General features: G+C 36.2%; 2 pseudogenes; both read right to left on the bottom strand.

Annotated features, from left to right (window-relative positions):
- Positions 1-753: 753 nt before the first annotated feature.
- Positions 754-3,939, bottom strand: LOC138416292 (metalloreductase STEAP2-like; annotated as a pseudogene).
- An 11,913-nt stretch (positions 3,940-15,852) lies between these two features.
- LOC138416293 (poly(A) polymerase type 3-like) lies at positions 15,853-20,976 on the bottom strand (annotated as a pseudogene).
- Between the last annotated feature and the right edge of the window lie 1,277 nt (positions 20,977-22,253).

Here is a 22,253-nt window from a genome sequence, read left to right on the forward strand (position 1 = left end):
CAATTGATCAAAACTTCTTTAAAGGGAAAGAAAAGACATTCTTTTGATGAAATGCAACGTTACAAAATATACCCACCTTATGGTGACTGGCCTCTTTCGTTTTTCTTGTTCACTTCTCTGCTATAAATCTGCAAACAAATGGATAGGAGCAGCTTTTACTCTATATGGTTTTGAATTAGCTACATAATTCTTAAGTAGAAACATTACTCAAAGAACAATTCTTTTCCCTCCCTAAACATACCAAAATTTCTATTATAAGGTATGTGAAGTTTTACACTATTTTAAATCTTGTGTGTGTGTGTGTTCAGTTGTTCAGTCATGTCTGACTCTTTTGCAACCCTAAGGACTGTAGCCAGGCAGGCTCCTCTGTCCAGGAGATTTTCCAGGCAAATCCAGAGTTGCCATTTCCTGCTTTAGAAGATCTTCACCACCCAGGGATCAAATCCACATCTGTGTCTCCTGCATTGGCAGATGGATTCTTTAAAACTTCTATTTTATTAACTATACTAATCAAGTATTTTACTGTGTGTGTTAATTGCTCAATGTGTCCAACTCTTTGTGACCCCATGGACTATAGCCCTCAAGGCTCCTCTGTCCATGAAATTCTCCAGGCAAGAACACTGGAATAGGTTGACCTTTCCCACCCCAGGGGATCTTCCGGACCCAAGAATTGAACCCGGACCTCCCACATTGCAGGCAGATTCTTTACCATGTGAGCTACCAGGGAAGCATCAGATGAATATCAAGTACATCTCATGCCTGCTGATAAGCTATGTTGAAAAAGAAGTATCTCTATAACCTTCTCACTGGTAAGCAGAGGCTGTAGGCAACATGAACCAAAGTAAAATAAAAGCTTAGTAATTCAAGCTGTTCTCTACACTGTAAGCAGGTCTCCAACCAAAGTGGAAAGCTTCTATATTGGTGACATAATAAAGCTGATAAACAGCTGCCAGGTCTCTGAGTAGACCAGAGACCACAAAGTAATTGCACCTATGGGCAAAGTTTTATTCACAGTCTCATCAGAAATGTTGTAAAAGTCACTCTACCGGTTTCTAGCACATGGATGAATCACATTTAGGACCCAAGAATAAAGGAAGAAAAACATGGCCAGGCTTAAGGCTACCACCACTGATCCTCTCCAGAAGGTAAATAGTCACAGGGGTAGATTTGCAATTGCTCTGATTTCAAATAAACAGGAACAAAATTCAACTGACTGGCAAGTTCAATAACCTTCTGTGGAGCTTGATTATTGTTGCTGCATATATAAACATGCCAGATAGCATCCTTAGATCTTAAAGGAAGGGCCCAAGCTGTTGCTCAGTTTCTAAATCATGTCCGAATCTTTACCACCTCACGGATTGCAGCATGCCAGTCTTCCCTGTCTTTCAGCATCTCCTGGAGTTTGCTCAAACTCATGTCCACTGAACCAGTGATGCTATCCAACTATCTCATCCTCTGTAGCCCCCTTCTCCTCTTGCCCTCAATCTTTCCCCGCATCAGGGTCTTTTCCAATCAATGTGTTGTCTCTTTTCATCAGGAGGCTAAATATTGCAGCTTAAGCATCAGTCCTTCCAATGAACATTCAGGGTTAATTTCCTTTAGGATTGACTGGTTTGATTTCCTTGCTGTCCAAGGGAATCTCAAGAGTCTTCTCCAGCACCACAGTTTGAAGCATCAATTCTTTGGCACTGAGCCTTCTTTATGGTCCAACTGTCATATCCATACACGACTACTTGAAAAATCACAGCTCTGACTAGATACACATTTTTGTAAATTGATGTCTCTGCTTTTTAATATTCTGTCTAGGTTTGTTATAGCTTGTCTTCCAAGGAGCAATCATTTTTTAATTTCAGGGCTGTAGACACTCTCCACAGTGATTCTGGGGTCCAAGAAAATAAATTCTGTCACTGTTTCCATTGTTTCCCCTTCTATTTGCCACAAAGTGATAGGACCAGATGCCCAAGCTGAGACAACATTAAATCCTTTCACAATCAAAGAGTCCAGGAATAATGAAGCCAAATATTCCACATTGGATGTTGGGTATTGGTGTATCCTCATGTTATTGCTCATATCAATCAAAATTCACCCATAGCAGCTGTCTAGGTCCCACAGTAAGGTGTAATGTTCCTATATATAACAACAACATTCTATTTGATATGATTTGATTTGATCAACTTCTCTGTGAGTGGTATCTACTATATGAGGATAAAATTCAGCAGAAAATTTAGGACTGCTTCCTATGACTACATCATGATAGCCATATCTAATAAGTGAAATAGTCAGGGACTTAGCTAAATTTCTATTGCCAATTACACCTATAGTGGCCTTCCTTGCATCCTTTTTTTTCTTTTTTGCCATGCCCTGTGGCATGTGGGATCTTAGTTCCTTGACCAGGGATCAAACCAGTGTTTCCTGCATTGGAAGCATAGAGTCTCAACTGGACCACCAGCAAAGTCCCTTCCTTGCATCTTTGATACCATTTTTTCCCCTGATGCCAAAGAGTTTTTCTAAGGCTCTTGTGGTTTCCCATCAGTGTTTCATTCCTTAATACAGACTCCTCCAAGATCACCAGGGATATCTCCAGAATCTGGTTAAAACAAAGATTCTGTTTGAGTGAGTCTGCAGTGAGGCCAAAGAATCAGCATTTTTAATAAGGTGATGCCAATGCTGCTTGTATGCAGGCTCCTCTTTGAACAGCAAGGCCCTCTGTACCCTCTGACTTGCCCTTTTCTATCTATGATGCCCCTTGTCAGTTTCTCCCTTCTCTCTGAGTCACATCAGAAAATTAGATCATGGCATTTCAGAAGCTGTCCATGGCTGATGATCCCCCTCAGAGAATGTGAAAATGTAGAGACAGTAGTTTCGCTCAAGCAGTGTAAGGCAAAGTGTACATTTTCTGTGTAGTGATGAAGTAAAAACAAACTCGACAGCAGATGAAATGAGTATTTTATGGACATGCAATGGAAAAGAGAAATATTTAAGTATTAGTGGTTCAGTCATGTCTGACTCATTGCAACCCCATGGACTGTAGCCTGCTAGGCTCCTCTTACCATGGGATTTCCCAAGGATTCTTAGGCAAGGATACTGGAGTGAGTAGCCATCCCCTTCTCCAAGGGATCTTCTCAACCCAAGGACTGAATCCAGGTTTCCTGCATTGCAGGCAGATTCTTTACTGTCTGAGCCCGCAGGGAAGCCCAGAAATATTTAAGGGAGAGAGATAAAATAAGAGAGAGAAGAAAACATTATTAAAGCAATGGGATGAAGCACAAAGGCAATTTCTGTGGCTGAAAAGCTTGACAAGCCATTCAAGAAATACCTGGGAAGTCCCATCCCTAGAAGTTTTGCTCTGTAACTGTGTTCTCCTCTCTTGCTGCTGTGGTCACCAGCTTTAGAAAACAATCCATTGTGAATATTTTTATATTTCTTTAAGGCCCAGGCTTTCTGACCCAAGAGCACTGGCAAGCTTGATTAAAGGATGATTGTTCAGAGGTTCTATGTTGTATATTGTTCCAAACAGACTATGGGGATTAGACTCATCTGACCTGGAGACGTTTGCTCAGATTCTAGGACACTAAAAATCTAGGTACCTTCCTAATACTCTCCCCAGAAAACATTTATTTTATTTTGTTTTGCTTTTTTGCTACTCAAAGTGAAGGACTTTCTTTCAACCAGGGGAGGTTGGGCCCCATAGACTGTCTTCTACAAGTTCTAAATCACACAATATTAAGATTCTTACAGATTTCCCTGGTGGCTCAGTGGTAAAGAATCCATATGCCAACGCAGGAGACATGGGTTTGATCCCTGAGTTGGGAAAATCTTACCTGGCTCAGAACAACTAAGCCAGTGAACCATAACTGGTAAGTCTGTGATTAACAGCCCAGAAGACACAACTGCTGAGACCACACACCTAGAGCCATGCTCCCCAACAAGAGAAGACATTGCAATGAGAAGCCCATGCACAGCAACTAGAGAGAAGACCCTGCTTGCTGAAAATAGAGAAAAACCCACCCAGCAAAGAAGACTCTGCACATCCAAAAATAAATATATAAAAATTTAAGGAAAAAGATTCTTGAGCTGCAGGAACTAGCGAACATTTGGCTGACAGTGTACCCCTTCATCGGCATCAGGGCTCCAGGAAATAGCACTGAGATTCCCTATGCGAATTAAACTTTTCTAGACCAGGGATTAAATGGTTTCTGTCACCACACACTCATACAATTTCACACAAAAAGTTATCAACCATCTGCACAGAGAAGTTCTACCCCTGTTTCTCACTCTATAGTGCCTGTTTCACTGTTTCCTGGACTCTGACACTCCAGGTCCCATCACCTAGACTTTGCTTCACTCTTCTGACCCAGGTCCACTGTGACCCCCAGCATTAAGTGCCCTGTTCTTCACTATGACCAACACAATCCTGCGGTTATGAATATCAATTCTTTGCAGTCTGCTTCTAAACCCTGATTTTAGTCAAATGTCCAAGACCTGAATGTGTTAGGTACATCTCTGAAAGACATATTCTCTAGTAACTTAGAAGCACTTGATCTCAGAAAATGCAAAGATTAGGTGAAATTCATTTTAAGAACTGTTGAAGCTGCTCAAAACATATTTCAAGTATATTTGCTTTCATAAGACTAGTCAAACTCTAAATGGATTATATTTTACTTATTGCAAGTATTTATTCATAGTACAAGAATGACTGTAATGATTTCATTGAAATTATTTTAAGCTTATCTTATCATGCACATAATGTTCTGAAATGTGTATTTATATACTACAGTAATAAAGAACACAATATAATATATACTAATACATATCTCCAAAATCACTGCAGATGGTAATTGCAGCCATGAAATTAAAAGACGCTTACTCCTTGCAAGGAAAGTTGTGACCAACCTAGATAACATATTCAAAACAGAGACATTACTTTGCCAACAAAGGTCCGTCTAGTCAAGGCTATGGTTTTTCCAGTGGTCATGTATGGATGTGAGAGTTGGACTGTGAAGAAAGCTGAGCACTGAAGAACTGATGCTTTCGAACTGTGGTGTTAGAGAAGACTCTTGAGAGTCCCTTTGACTGCAAGGAGATCCAACCAGTCCATTCTGAAGGAGATCAGCCCTGGGATTTCTTTGGAAGGAATGATGCTAAAGCTGAAACTCCAGTACTTTGGCCACTTCATGTGAGGAGTTGACTCATTGGAAAAGACTCTGATGCTGAGAGAGATTGGGGGCAGGAGGAGAAGGGGACAACAGAGGATGAGATGGCTGGATGGCATCACCAACTCGATGGGCATGAGTTTGGGTAACTTTGGGAGTTGGTGATGGACAGGGAGGCTTGGTGTGCTGCAGTTCATGGGGTCGCAAAGAGTCGGACATGACTGAGTGACTGAACTTAATTGAACTGAATACATATCACAGGGAATGCTATGCCTGTGAATAGGCTGATTATCCTATTCTTGTGACTGAGTTTGACTCCTAAAACACTCTATGATTAGTTATCTATTTCTCATTAAGTGAAAACAGAAGACTAAACTTGGATTTAAAATGGAAAATACAACCCACAGGCTGAAATTTTATTATAACAGATGTAAGATGCCTTAGTTTAAATCAGTAATATGCCAACAAGGGTTTTAGGATAAAACCAGTAATGGAGTATAAACATGAATTGGATACAAAGGTAAAAGTGAAAAGAAGTACACAATTTGTGGAAAAGATAAACCTGAGAATGACTACAATCTTATATGATTTATATTACCATTAAATTTAATGACAAGTGATACTCGCTGTGAAATGGATGAGCTAGAAAATTTGACTTTGCCTGAAATTCACTATGGGCAAAACCTGATATCTCATAATCTTCTCCAGATAAAGTTGTATTTATTCAAGCTGTACCTTTTCTCTGAATTCAAATCCTTTTTGGCTGTACTAAGTATTCTTATATCTTTTTAGGTTGAATTAAGTCTTTTTAATTTTTCCAAAAATTCTTTTCAAGCATCAGGTATACCAAGGTATAGTAATTTTGTAATATATTTTAGTTAAAAATCTTTCTCTTTCACAGATAAAAGATTGGGTAATATTAGAGTATTATATATTATGCATGTTCTATCTCCATTATTTAGCACAGTATTAGGGTTTTTCACACTGTTCTCAGAATAATTTCAAATCTTCAGAAACGAGAAATCAATAAAGACTCACCTCAGTTCAGTTCAGTCACTCAGTCGTGTCCGACTCTTTGCGACCCCATGAATTGCAGCACACCAGGCCTACCTGTCCATCATCAACTCCCAGAGTTCACTCAAATTCACGTCCATCAAGTCAGTGATGCCATCCAGCCATCTCATCCTCTGTCGTCCCCTTCTCCTCCTGCCCCCAATCCCTCCCAGCATCAAAGTCTTTTCCAATGAGTCAACTGTTCATATGAGGTGGCCAAAGTACTGGAGTTTCAGCTTCAGCATCATTCCTTCCAAAGAAATCCCAGGGCTGATCTCCTTCAGAATGGACTGGTTGGATCTCCTTGCAGTCCAAGGGACTCTCAAGAGTCTTCTCCAACACCACAGTTCAAAAGCATAAATTCTTCGGTGCTCAGCTTTCTTCACAATCCAACTCTCATATCCATGCATGTCTACTGGAAAAACCATAGCCTTGACTGGATGGAACTTTTTTGACAAAGTAATGTCTCTGCTTTTGAATATGTTATCTAGGTTGGTCATAACTTTCCTTGCAAGGAGTAAGCGTCTTTTAATTTCATGGCTGCAATCACTGTCTGCTCTGATTTTGGAGCCCCCCCCCAAATAAAATCTGACACTGTTTCCACTATTTCCCCATCTATTTCCCATGAAGTGATGGGATCAGATGCCACAATCTTAGTTTTCTGAATATTGATCTTTAAGCCAACTTTTCACTCTCCTCTTTCACTTTCATCAAGAGGCTTTTTAGCTCCTCTTCACTTTCTTCCATAAGGGTGGTGTCATCTGCATTTCTGAAGTTATTGATATTTCTCCCAGCAGTCTTGATTCCAGCTTGTGCTTCTGCCAGCCCAGCGTTTCTCATGATGTACTCTGCATAGAAGTTACGTAAGCAGGGTGACAATATACAGCCTTGACATACTCCTTTTCCTATTTGGAACGAGTCTGTTATTCCATGTTCAGTTATAACTGTTGCTTCCTGACCTGCATATAATCTCTTTAAAATTTCTTACAGTTATTGTCACAAGAAATTATATTACTGCAAAATCTACAGCACAGCACTGATCCTTGATTATCTGAATAAAAAGTATATTCAATGTTAAAACTGATAAATGTTTAAAAATACTACAAATGGTTAGAAATGATCTATGACAAAAACTTTATAAAGATTTCTCTTGGGCTTTTCACAGAAAAATTACCAAATTAATACTATGTGATTAGACAAAAGTAGGAAAACCACTTCCTAAGTTAAATAAGTTTATACTATCAAGATCTAAGAAAAATTAGAATAAATTATTATCTTAAAGGTATTTTTCTTATAACTAAGTCTCTATAATAAAAGATTACAGTTATCACATGAATTTTTTTGTTTATTTTTAAGGAACAAATGTAGGCATGCTTTTTTTCTTTAATATCAAATGTATTTATATCAAGTTTTCTCTTTTTTTGTATCTATCTAAATTTATCCTAAATTGCTATGACATTGAGTTACACTTGTTTATTTAAATATTAATATGGTTTTTGTTGTTAATAAATTATTACCATTCTTATAATTCTAATAATCTCATGATCCTAATGTGAAATATTAAGTCCATAATAATTTTAACTTAGCCTATGTATTTATTGGTGCTTTACTTTCAAAATGAATCCTTTATTTCTCTTTATCCTATATTTGCATGTAAAATGCTTAAATTATATATCAAACTTTTGTTATTTATACCTGTAAATTTGGAGCATAATCCATTTGGATGAACACATCAGCTTAAAGAATGCAGTGCAAATGTACTGCTTTGATCAAGTAAGATTATATTATATGTTAATTTCATATTATTACATGTTATTTATGATATATACTTATTGACAGGGCATCAAAAATAAGCTTCAGTATTCTCTAAAAACATACTGGAAGATAATAGAGCATTTTCTATTACATTCCAAATTTATCATACTACAATCTGTTTTAAAAGAGGTCCTGATTAAATGTCTTATGTTAGATTGTTCAATTATTACACCAAAAATGTAACTCTAGTTTGTCAGGGAGCTTCTTACTTTCAAGAGCCAAGCATGTTTATAATTGAATTCTTCTTGATTTTGAAAATAAAATGTCAATGAATACATAGGCTAAGTTAAAGTCATTATTGAATTAATAGTTTTGCATTAGAATCATGAAATTATTAGTATTATAAGAATGACAATATATAAATAGATTTATATGAATGATAATGTGCCAAGAATGTTCAAACTATGGCACAATTGTACACATTTCACAAGCTAACAAAGCAATGCTCAAATTCTCCAAGCTAGGCTTCAACAGTACATGAACCGAGAACTTCCAGATGTTCAAGCTGGATTTAGAAAAGGCAGAGGAACCAGAGATTAAATTGCCAACATCCATTGGGTCATGAAAACTCAAGAAAATTCCAGAGAAACCTCTACTTCTGCTTCATTGACTACACTAAAGCTTTTGACTGTGTGGATCACAACACACTGGAAAATTCTTCAGGAGATGGGAATACCAGACCTGCCTCCAGGAAACCTATATGCAGGTTAAGAAGTAACAATTAGAACCGGACATGGAACAACAGACTGGTGTCAAATTGGGAAATCAGTATGTCAAGGCTGTATAGTGTTATCCTGCATATTTAACTTATATTCAGAGCACATCATGTGAAGTGCCAGGCTGGATGAAGCACAAGTTGGAATCAAGATTTCTAGGAGATATATCGATAACCTCAGATATGAAGATGACACCACCCATATGGCAGAAAGTGAAGAGGAACTAAAGACCCTCTTGATGAAAATGAAAGAGGAGAGAGAAAAAGCTGGTTTAAAACAAAACTTTCAAAAAACGAAGATCATGGCATCTGGTCCCATCACTTCATGGCAAATAGATGGGGGAAACAATGGAAACAGTGACAAACTTTATTTTCTTGGGCTCCAAAATCACTGCAGATGGTGAGTACAGTCATGAAATTAAAAGTAGCTTGCTGCTTGGGGAAAAAAAAAAAAAACTATGACAAAACTAGACAGCATATTAAAATGCAGAGACATTACTTTGCCAAGAAATTTCTACATAATCAGTGCTATAGTTTTTTCAGTAGTCATGTATGGATGTGAGAGTTGGACTATGAAGAAGACTAAGCACCCAAGAACTGATGTTTTTGAACTGTGGTGTTGGATAAGATTCTAGAGAGCCCCTTGGACTGCAAGGGGATCAAATCAGTCAATCCTAAAGATCAGTCCTGGGTGTTCACTGGAAGGACTGACGTTGAAGCTGAAGCTCCAATACTTTGGCCACCTGATGTGACGAGCTGACTCACTGAAAAAGATCCTGATGCTGTGGAAGACTGAAGGCAGGAGGGGAAGAGGACGACAAAGGATGAGATGGTTGGATGGTATCAGCGACTCAATGGACATGAATTTGAGCAAGGTCTAGGACTTGGTGTTGGACAGGGAAGCCTGGAGTGCTGCAGTCCATGGAGCTGAAAAAAGCTGGACATGACTGAGTGGCTAAACAAAGAATGATAATCAGAATTCACGGGAAAACTAGAAAAAGCTAGGAACAAAAGAAAGAACTAGAAAACAAACTATGGAAGAAAAATTTCCCTTCTATACATAGTATAAACAACCCTGAAGGATGGAACTTATCCTCTCTATATTCTAGTTGAATTATAAATAAAATTTAGTATCACAATATTTACAGTAGCTTCAACTAGATTCATTACTTTTTTGTTTACATCACATGAGCATCCTGTGTACGCTCTGTATATTTAAAGCTGCATATACTTATACATATGACAGAACCCAATTTATGTGTTTAGTTCCTCAGCTGTGTTTTTGCATCATAATTACAAATAAGTTTTAATATTTAGCAAATTTGCTTAATAAATGTAAAAACCAAAATTCCCTAAAGCCACACTACTATATAGCAATTAAATTTCTGAATGTTAGCATCTATTTTGAAAATTTCTTTTAAAGGCAGCTTTAACAAATTTAAAATTTACTGAATTATTTGATGCATATGTTCTTCCTTAGTGAAAGCATCATATTAGTAACAGAAATATGTAGAAATTATCAATAATCATTTATGAGACAGAACCAACTTGTCAGTTCATATTAGTTTATATATTGTTGTGTTGGTAATGAGTGTGAAAGTAAGAATTAAATGACTTAAATAAAATAAATTTTGAAATCCTACTTTAATATAAAATCTGCCTGTTTGAACTTAAAAAATGTTCGTTCTATGATAAAGTTTTTCTCATATATGGATACAGCATTGCCATTGTAATTCTGGTCTTGACACTGATCTAAGACTTAGACTTCATTCTCTACTCTTTTCAAACACTCGTCTGGTTTCTGTTTAGTCTTCAATAAAGATCAATGAGGTAACAGAAATCACTTGCTCAGGTCGAAAATTTTTAAGTGTCTACTTGGAAAATCTTTGCACACATCTTAAAGTACTGTTGGAAGAAATTAATGTTCTCCATGCCAGCTAATTTATGTCTAAAGTAACTAGTCTGGGATTTATCCATTATATAATGGTCTATCACTGGTCAATATTCCCCAATTTCAGTACACTTGGGTTCCTCATCTTGTCTCCTCCTACTAGTAAGATTTACTCTACAACTCCTTGTTACATTTTCATTCGCATGAAATAGAAGTGAAAGAGTTAGTTTTTCAGTCATGTCCAACTCTTTGTGACCCCATGGGGCTGCCTGTCACTCTCCTCTGTCCATGGAATTCTCCAGGCAAGTATATTGAGTGAGTTACTATTTCCTTTTCCAGGGGATCTTCCTGACCCCAGGGGTCGAACCCAGGTTTCCTGCATTGCAGGTGGGTTTTTTAATCATCTGAGCCGCTAGAGAAGCCTTTCATTCTCATACTCATATCCAAAGCCTAATATGCCAATAAGATCATTTTTTAAAAGGGGTAAAAAGCATTTTTATATATTTATATATTAAATGGGTTCCAAATATAAGATTGCTATGAAATAAGGCATACAATTTGAATCTTCATTTTATTTGTCTACAAGATCGACTTCTATTGATGACTCCTACCCGTCCCTAGTGCTCTCTTCCTTTGGCCAATGGCACAAAATGACTCTGATGCTCGTGCTAACTCAGCGATAGTCTTTACTGGTCCCTGTTCTTCAATCCAAGTGAAGAATTGTTTCTGTTCAGGTTTTTACTCTCTATTTCAAGTCATTATTATGCCATTCTTGAATTACTGTGAATCTTTCAGGACAATTTTCCTTGTCTCTGGCATTTTCCCTCTCTGAAATCATATTCTCTTAGCAACTTTGCTTGTTACTGTGTGTATGACAGTATGACTTATGACTTATGACTTATGACACAGTATTGCAATTGTCAATTCAGTTGTCTTGTTATACATCTAGACAGTAAATTCATTAAAAACAGGATTATCTTCTTCAACACTGTATTACTAGCTCATTGTAAAATGTGTAAAACATATGATAAGCAAAATACAATTTTCAGTAAACAACCCCCTTGATCTGCTATTTAGATTGCCATCTTGTGTTTTTCAGTGTTTTTTCTATCACATTTATCAGAACACCATAATTATCCAATGGTTCCACTGATTAATCAACCACACACCATTAGCAAACATAGGCCATGGATTTTTGTACCTATCATCATAATGAACTTGTTCTCACAGAAACTGTTAATGTAATGTTACTATTAACTAACAATTTCTTCTATTATTTATTGTTAATAAGCAGAAAGTAGAATAAATGGACATTCAACAAACATTGAGGTAGTGCACATATTGTGTTTTATTTCCTTCTAGGCTCCTAGTCACAAAAAGATTGTTATTAATTAACTAATTAATTCAATACATACTTTTGAAATCATGCTATGGGATAAGAATTTCAATGAGTTGAAGCTAGAAAAGTGGGTAAAGTCGTTCCTGAATCCCCATTAAAATTGGATTACAGTTAGAATATGTGGATATAGGTCAAATAATTAAAAAAATACATCTTAGAAACAGGAAAGAACAGGATGCTTTGGAGAGCATAAAATAAGACAAACTAGTCTAGAAGGTAAGAGGGAAGTAGAAAATCATAAAGCTGAGGAGGTCAGTGGACAATGAAGACTATCATTTAAATAAGCAAGATCAGGAGCTTAGAAACCTGAATGAATAACTGGATAAAATGAAATTACAGACTGATGGGATAAGAGAAAAGCATCGTTGGAGTGGGGAGCACTAAAGCAAAGTCTTTCATTTGGGACAGGTGGTGTTTTGAGATGCTTGTGAAATACCCAAGTAGTTAGTTCTAAGAAATAGTCAACGCTAAGAACGTGAGGCCAAAGAATTAGATGTGGACCTTAGACATGTATGTGTGAGACTGTAGTATGAGAAGATTATAGGCTACACAGGAGTATGTGCCATCATCTATGGCAGGTTTAAAGAGAGAAAAATTTAAGTCCTTGGCTGTGGCTCTGACATTCCCTCAACATTAACCAAAAAGCAAAGAAGCCTGTAAAAGAATCTGACATGAGCCAGAGACAGAAAGCCAAGTGAATAAAATGTCCAAGAACCAAAGAACATATTGAGGAAGAGGTCAACAAGTCTAATACTCTGGGTGTCAAACATGTATGAAATAAAAAGTTTCCACTGGATCCACTGGCACACAATTTATAAAACTCTTTTTATTTTTTCAAACAAACAAAAAAATAAAAACAGAATGTTAGAAGCTGATTAGAAAGAGTTTAGGGAGAGAGGAAAAAAGTAAATGTAAATATTTTTTGAAGACATAGCTGTAAAAAGAGAATGGGAAAGGCTAGAGCCCGTGGGGATGCTGAGGAAAGTACCAATAAAGGGAAAAAGGTGGAACAAAATTAGAAAAGAAGATAACTGAAAATTTAGGTATTTTAAAAGGGACTGGAATGAGGGTTACACTGGCATTAGGAAAAGAGAATATTATTCCACCACAAGCAATAAGAAGTAGGAAAGAATAACTTCAACTACTGTAAGTTTGGATATTTAATGGGAGAAAATTGAAAACAAAAGAAACAATATTTTTAGAATTTTCTATGAAAATATGGGAGCTTAAATACTGGCTATGTTTTGGAAGAGAAAGCAGGATATAATAGATAAGCAAAATGAGAGAAGACTGTCAGAATGTGTGGAGATTATAAGTGTTACCGCAGAGCAAATTTACAGAAGTTGTGAAAATTTCTTAATTAGCACTGTTCAGTGATGAAGGTAGTTTTTAAGTGAACTAATAATTGCTATTGTACTGTAAATTCTAAGCTGGTTATTTTCTTTTATACCTCTAAATTCAAAAATGATACTTGTCTTTTCATCATTGCTGATGACACATGACCTTGAATTTTTAACCTTTTTGTTGAAATCTATTTTACATAGGGTAAATGTGTACATATATTGATTTCCACTGTGATGACTTTCAACATATTCATCAACTGTGTAAACCATACCACTATCAAAATACAGAAAATTGTTGTTGGCTTAGAAAGGCCCTTCATAGAACTTCTTTTTTCATCTCCTCCACATGAGATTTCTACCGTGAGCATTTCAAAACAGATTGGTTTGATGGAGCTCCAATGTTTCATAAAAATGGAATCTTGCATTGTGTTCTCATTTGCATTTGCTTCTTCCACTCCTTATAATGATTAAGACATTCATTCACATTGCTTTCATATATCATCAGTTTTTTGTTGTTGTTGTTGTTGTTATTCCTCCATGGTATTACATTGCAGGATGATGCCATAATTTGTTAATCCATTATTCATTAGTTGACATTAGGATAGTTCCCAATTACTGACTATTACATGCAAATATCCTTGTACCTGCTTTTGGATTTCTGCTTCTATTTTTCTTGTCTAAGTACTTAGGAGTGGAATTGCTATGTCATAGAGTTATTATAATTTTAATTAAAGAAGGAGCTGCCAAAGTTACTTTCCAAAGTGACTGTACTGTTTTAAGCTCCTTTTAGCAATGTATGGAGAATTTCTGCTATTCCACATCCTTATCAAAATATCCTTAACAAAATATCCTTAACAAAAATATTTGTTGTCACTGTTTATACCATTTTATTGAATTTTTGTCTTTCTTCTATTATTGTTTTATAGGCTATCTGAATAATTCATTTATTTTGGAAAGAAGTTCTTGTATATATAATAGTAGTAGTAGTAGTAATAACTATTATTATTATACTTTTAAGGATTCCATAACAAAATATCACAGTCTGGGTGGCTTAAACAACAGAAATTTATTTCTCACAATTCTAGAGTTAGATGTTCAACATCAGTGGGTCAACAGGTTTGATTTCTCCTTAGACCATTCCCCTTTCCCTGAAAGACTGCTGCAGTATTACTGTGTTCTCATGTCACCTTTTCTCCAAGTACATATAACCCTGGTCTCTCTCTCTCTCTCTTCTTATGAACATACCAGTCATATTGAATTAGGGCCCCATGCTTATATCCTTCTTTAACTTTTATTAACTTCTTAAAAGCCCCATCTCTGAATACAGTCATATTGGAGAGCCATATGAATTTTGGCTTCAATATATGAGTTTTGGAAAGACAAATATATATAAACATATAATTATTTTATGTAAGTATAAAATATTTCCCCATCCTGTTCTGCCATCATTTTGTGAAACATATTTTTTGATGGGCAGATTTTAATTTTGAAGGAACCAGGTTATGCTTTTCTAAAAATGTTACACTTTCTGGGTCCAATTTAAGAAATACTTGCTCACTCAAAATCTGAGAAAATATGTACCTACGTTTTCTTCTAGAAACTTTTTAATACTTGTGTTTTTATTTATCTCAATGATTCATCTCAAATTAATTTTTGATGTTTGGTGTGAGATAAATGACGAGTTTCAACATTTTAAAGTATTTATAAGCTGTCCCAGCCATTTGTTTCAAAGATTTTCCATTTTCCTTGGAACATCTTTGACATGATTTAAGTGTGTGAGGAAAGTATTAGTTGCTCAGCCATGTCCAACTCTTTACAACCCCATGGACTGTAGAGCCCACCAGGCTCCTCTGTTCATGGAATTCTCCAGCTAAGAATACTGGAGTGGGTTGCTATTTCTTCCTCCAGGGGATTTTCCCAACCCAGGGATAGAGCTCTGTTCTCCAAATGTCTTTGTACCTTTCTATTCTCAGATCCATGCCACAGTCTTTTGGTTAATGTGGAAATAGAGTCAGTTCAGTTCAGTCGTTCAGTCGTGTCCCATTCTTTGCAACCCTGTGGACTGCAGCATGCCAGGCCTCCCTGTCCATCACCAACTCCTGGAGCTTACTCAAACTCATGTCCATTGAGTCAGTGATGCCATCCAACCATTTCATCCTCTGTCGTCCCCTTCTCTTCCTGCCCTCAATCTTTTGATAACTCTAAGTAAATTAGTATATGTCTTTTTATTGGTTCTTCTTTTTAATGATCACCCTGGCTATCCATTTTTTTTAATGTGAGATATTTTATTGTTAGTTATTTATTTTTAAATTAATTTTAATATAATCTAACACATACCATATAGAAAACACTGAGGAATCAATGTACAAAAGTTGATGCTATTATATTTGGATAAAGTTGGCAAGTTCTGTTACTTACTTTTAGTCCAGGAAATAGCATCAAGGAAATATATTGCAATAGATGTGTGAAGTTTGGCCCCCCGTTTACCTGAAGTTGTCACTAATTAGAAACAGATGTGAAATTTTATTGGTTCCCCTGGAACCATTTAGACTCCTTACACAAATTCTATCTATTAATACTTTTTAAGCAGACTATCTTTCCTAGGTCCAAATATTCTGAAATAGTCTGCAGTACTAATCTTGCAAAAAAAAAAAAAATCAATCCCTAAGCCATCAAAACACAGTTTGATAACTGGCACAATTGCTTCAATGGCTCCTAAATCTTCACTTCTTCCTGTAAATTCAATTTATAGAATGAGGTGAAAAAGTAACTTTGATCAATATATCTTGGTGCAACACACATCAGTATTGGCACCTTTTATAGGCATTCCTAATGGGCAAGATCCAAGCATAAAAATTTTTCCTAAAACATTTTCAATTATAGATTGTGGAAAATTCTTGCTTTTGCCAATTTCTTGTATCCACTTTTCCATTAGGCTAAATTTCCCAAAGTTAGAGTCTTGCATTGCAGTTACTCTTCAGAAACCAAAAAGGGCTTCGAAATCTCAGTCAGTTTAAATCAGTCTCCTCTTGGGTCTGCACAGTGGAAGTAAGAAATAGATTTAAGGGTCTAGATCTGATAGATAGAGTGCCTGATGAACTATGGAATGACATTCGTGACATTGTACAGGAGACAGGGATCAAGACCATCCCCGTGGAAAAGAAATGCAAAAAAGCAAAATGGCTGTCTGGGGAGGCCTTACAAATAGCTGTGAAAAGAAGAGAGGTGAAAAGCAAAGGAGAAAAGGTAAGATATAAGCATCTGGATGCAGAGTTCCAAAGAATAGCAAGAAGAGATAAGAAAGCCTTCTTCAGTAATTAATGCAAAGAAATAGAGGAAATAAAAACAGAATGGGAAAGGCTAGAGATCTCTTCAATAAAATTAAAGATACCAAGGGAACATTTCATACAAAGATGGGCTCGATAAAGGACAGAAATGGTCTGGAACTAACAGAAGCAGACACTATTAAGAAGAGATGGCAAGAATACACGGAAGAACTATACAAAAAAGATCTTCATGACTCAGATAATCATGATGATGTGATCACTAACCTAGAGCCAGATATTTTGGAATGTGAAGTCAAGTGGGCCTTAGAAAGCATCACTATGAACAAAGCTAGTGGAGGTGATGGAATTCCAGTTGAGCTGTTTCAAATCCTGAAAGATGATGCTGTGAAAGTGCTGCACTCAATATGCCAGCACATTTGGAAAACTCAGCAGTGGCCACAGGACTGGAAAAGGTCAGTTTTCATTCCAATCCCAAAGAAAGACACTGCCAAAGAATGCTCAAACTACCGCACAATTGCACTCATCTCACATGCTAGTAAAGTAATGCTCAAAATTCTCCAAGCCAGGCTTCAGCAATATGTGAACCGCGAACTCCCTGATGTTCAAGCTGGTTTTAGAAAAGGCAGAGGAACCAGAGATCAAATTGCCAACATCCGCTGGATCATGGAAAAAGCAAGAGAGTCCCAGAAAAACATCTATTTCTGCTTTATTGACTATGCCAAAGCCTTTGACTGTGTGGATCATAATAAACTGCAGAAAATTCTGAAAGAGATGGGAATACCAGACCACCTAACCTGCCTCTTGAGAAATCTGTATGCAGGTCAGGAAGCAGCAGTTAGAACTGGACATGGAACAATAGACTGGTTCCAAATAGGAAAAGGAGTACGTCAAGGCTGTATATTGTCACCCTGCTTATTTAACTTATATGCAGAGTACATCATGAGAAACGCTGGGTTGGAAGAAACACAAGCTGGAATCAAGATTGCCGGGAGAAATATCAAGAACCTCAGATATGCAGATGACACCACCCTTCTGGCAGAAAGTGAAGAGGAACTAAAAAGTCTCTTGATGGAAGTGAAAGAGGAGAGTGAAAAAGTTGGCTTAAAACTCAACATTCAGAAAATGAAGATCATGGCATCTGATCCCATCACTTCATGGGAAATAGATGGGGAAACAGTAGAAACAGTGTCAGACTTTTTTTTCTGGGCTCCAAAATCACTGCACATGGTGACTGCAGCCATGAAATTAAAAAAAACTCCTTGGAAGAAAAGTTATGACCAATCTAGATGGTATATTCAGAAGCAGAAACATTACTTTGCCAACTAAGGTCCGTCTAGTCATGGCTATGGTTTTTCTAGCGGTCATGTATGGATGTGAAAGTTGGACTGTGAAGAAGGCCGAGCAACGAAGAATTGATGCTTTTGCACTGTGGTGTTGGAGAAGACTCTGGAGAGTCCCTTAGACTGCAAGGAGATCCAACCAGTCCATTCTGAAGGAGATCAGCCCTGGGATTTCTTTGGAAGGCATGATGCTAAAGCTGAAGCTCCAGTACTTGGCCACCTCATGCGAAGAGTTGACTCATTGGAAAAGACTCTGATGCTGGGAGGGATTGGGGGCAGGAGGAGAAGGGGACGACAGAGGATGAGATGGCTGAATGGCATCACGGACTCGATGGACGTCTGAGTGAACTCCGGGAGATGGTGATGGACAGGGAGGCCTGGCGTGCTGCGATTCATGGGGTCGCAAAGAGTCGGACACTACTGAGCGACTGAACTGAATTGAAACAGATCGCATAGGATGCTATAATGCTTGTGTGGTTGCTTCCTTTGTTGTGATCCCTGAGTTGTTAATAGAAAGAACATCACCTCCTACACAGGCATCTCGTAGTCACTTCCCCAGGATAACAGTTGTCACCAAGGACCTGAGATAGATTGAGGGAGGAGTCCTGCCTCCACCCTGAGTACAATTGCCTAAATAAAAGACACATCTTTAAGTGTATCTTATCAATTTCTTACAAAAGACCGCTAGAATTTGGAGGTAAATATTTTGGAAAGAAAGGACATCTTACCAGTTTGAGGCTTCTTATTTATGAAGATTGATTCATCTTTTCATTTGTCTTTTTTTTCTTCCTTTTTTCCCTTTTTTGAGAAGGTTTAAATAGTTTATACAACTTTTGACAAATTTCAATTTAAACCCAAGTATTCTGTTTCCTTATTTTGCTTAAAATTGGAATGCTACTTTATCATTGTTGTAAAACAAAAATTGTAGTTATACAAAAATAAATTAGGTATTATATTGACCTCATATGCAAAAACCTTAATGCAATACTTTGGGTTTTGTAGGTTTTTTAAAATTATAACAGAATTTTCTATTATCCTATCACTGCAAATATAAATACTTTTACTTTCAAATTCTTATCAAATTATTTATTTTTTTCACTATATAAAGTCTCCATTCTGAAGAAGTAGTATCTCATTCTCAGGTTTAAGTTGAAAATACAGAGACCCTGAAAATTAAAAACTATCTTATATGAGGCTTCTTTCCTTAGTTACTAATTATCTGATTGAGAGATTCACTTCTAATTTTTATTTTTTATCTTAAATGTGTGCTGAATTCTGTTAAAGACATTTTATTCAAATATTGATATGTATTATTTTCTTCATTCTGTTAATATGGTGAATTATACTAATTGACTTTTTAATATGAGACAAACCTTTTCTTCTTTTGTAAAAATTTATTGAAGCATAGCTCACATATATAGGTTACCCATTTCACGTGTGCAAATCAATGACATTTCAGTAAGTTTATCAAGTTATGCAATAATTACAAAAAATTTTAAAACATTTCATCATTTTAATAGGATTCTTCATACATATTTTTTGTTAAAACTCTGCCCATTCTCAGACAATTACTAATCTGCTTCTATAGCTATGCATTTCCTTAACATTTCATATAAAAACAATATAATACACAGTCACTTATGTCAGATATGTTATTTTGAAGTGAACATAATATTTTGAGGTTCAGCCACATCATAGCATCTATCTTTAGTAATTCCTTTTTATTGATCTGTACTATTCCATTCTATGGATATACCATATTTTGTCTACCCAGTCACTAGGTGGAAATCATTTATGTGGTTTCCAATTTTTATTATTAATATGATGAATAATCTTGCAAAAACCATCCACCTGTAAGTTTCTATGTGGAAATATATATGATTTCTCTTGAACAGACAACCACTACTGGGGTTGAATTGCTAGGTCATAAATTTATTTATATATATATATATATATGCTTAATATTCTAAGAAATTTCCAAAATGTTTTCCAAAGTGCATTCTTTTATGTTAACACCAGCAATGCCTGAGCATTCTCCTTTCTTCACATACTCCTCAACAGTTATAGCTGTCTTTTCATTCTTTTTTATGAACTGCTAGAGAGAATTTGATAACAGTTCATTCAGAATTTGAATTATAATTTCATATAGTGTAATTTTCTCTTTTCAGTAATATTATTAAGATTTTCACTTCCATGATTTGTTCACTTTGTAAAATTAATACAAAACTGTTCTTTTACCCTCTGTTTTCTAAAGATTTTGTGAGAGAAGCATATACTTATGATACTCTTGGAGACAGTTTTCTATAGTGACAGTCTTATTTTTTTTTTCTTTTTGTAGCTATAGAACTATTCAGATTTTATGTTATTCCTGAGGAATATTTGGTCATTTTTATCTTTAAAGGAATTATTCCTTTTCATTTAAGATGCTCAGTTTATTGTCATGCAACATTTTGTGAAAGTCTCTGATATTTATTTTATTGTGTGATGTGCAGGATATCTTATCTTTGATATCTGATACTGGAAATTTATATTTCCCCACTCTTTTCTTTGAGTAGTCTCTGTTGTTCAGTCGCTAAGTTGTGTCTATTTGCGACCCCATGAACTTCAGGTGAACTGCAGCACACCAGGCTTCCCTGTACTTCATATCTCCCTGAGTTTGCTCAAACTCATGTCCATTGAGTCATTCAACCATCTCATTCTCTGTCTCCCGCTTCTGCTCCTGCCCTCAATCTTTCCCAACATCAGGGTCTTTCCCAATGAGTCCACTCTTCACATTAGGTGGCCAAAGTATTGGAGCTTCAGTTTCAGTCCTTCCAATGAATAGTCAATCCTTCCAATGAATATTCAGGGTTGATTTCATTTAGGATTGATTGGTTTGATCTTGTGGTCCAAGGGGCTCTCAAGAGTCTTCTTCAGAAAAACAATTCCAAAGCATCAATTCCTCAGTGCTCAGTCTTTAGGGTTTAACTCTCACCTCCATACATGACTCCTGAAAAAAAACACAGCTATGACTATTCAGATCTTTATTGGCAAAGTGATGTCTGCCACTGTTTCCATTGTTTCCCCATCTATTTGCCATGAAGTGATGGGACTGGATGTCATGATCATAGTTTTTTTGAATGTTGAGTTTTAAGCCAGCTTTTTCACTCCCCTCTTTCACCTTCATCATGAGGCTTTTAGTTCCTCTTCGCTTTCTGCCATTAGTTTGAGATCATCTGTGTATCTGAGGTTCTTGATATTTCTTCTGGCAATCTTGATTCCAGCTTGTGCTTCATCCAGCTCCACATTTCGTGTGGTTGTACTCTGCATATAAGTTAAATAAAAAGGGTGACAATATACAGCCTTGATGTAATCCTTTCCCAATTTGGAACCAGTCATTTGTTCCATGTCCGGTTCTAACCGTTGTTTCTTGACCTACAAACAAGTTTCTCAGGGGGCAGGTTAAGTGGTCTGGTATTCCCATTTCTTGAAGAATTTCCCACAGTTTGTTGAGATTCACATAGTCAAAGGCTTTAGTGTAGTCAATGACGCAGAAGTAGTTGTATTTTTGGAATTCCCTTGAATTTTTTTATGATCCAGCAGTTTAGCTAGGATTTTATTTTTGCATCCATATTTTCAAATAATAAAATTTTTTCTTTGATTTTCTCTGTGGCTCTTCTCTTTTCTACTCACTGGTTTCCTCTTTTATCTTCATTATGTATGATCTTCTAAATAATTTGAGTTTAATTTGGTCTTTGTTTTCTGCCTTAAGGGGAATATAGACAATTTAATAATTTTCTTCCTTTTAATATAAGTATTTAGAGTTATAAATTTGCCTCTAACACCGTTTTAACACTATCCAACAATTTATGACACTGTTTTCTAGTACCATTTGCTAAAAAATATCTTAATATATATTTTTATTAACAATGGATATGAACTGTCTAATTTAAATATATTTGTTTTTCACTATCCCTTTCCAGGGGATCTTCTCCTCCCAGGAATTGAACCAGGGTCTCCTGCATTGCAGGTAGATTCTTTACCAGGTGAGCTACCAGAGAAGCCCCTGTTGAAGTATAATATTGCACAGATATCCATTAAATTTGTTGTTATTGTGATTTTCTAAACAATTGATACCATTTTGTTTATTTTTCAATCAGCTATTGAGAGAAGACTATAATCTCCAACTGAGATTTTGTTTTTGTCTACGTTGATTTTATACATTTTTTTTCCTTCAGCTATTTTTGTTCTGTATTAAATTAATGCATAAATTGGCAC

This window comes from Ovis canadensis, chromosome 12 (genome assembly GCF_042477335.2).
Source record: "Ovis canadensis isolate MfBH-ARS-UI-01 breed Bighorn chromosome 12, ARS-UI_OviCan_v2, whole genome shotgun sequence".
NCBI lineage: Eukaryota > Metazoa > Chordata > Mammalia > Artiodactyla > Bovidae > Ovis > Ovis canadensis.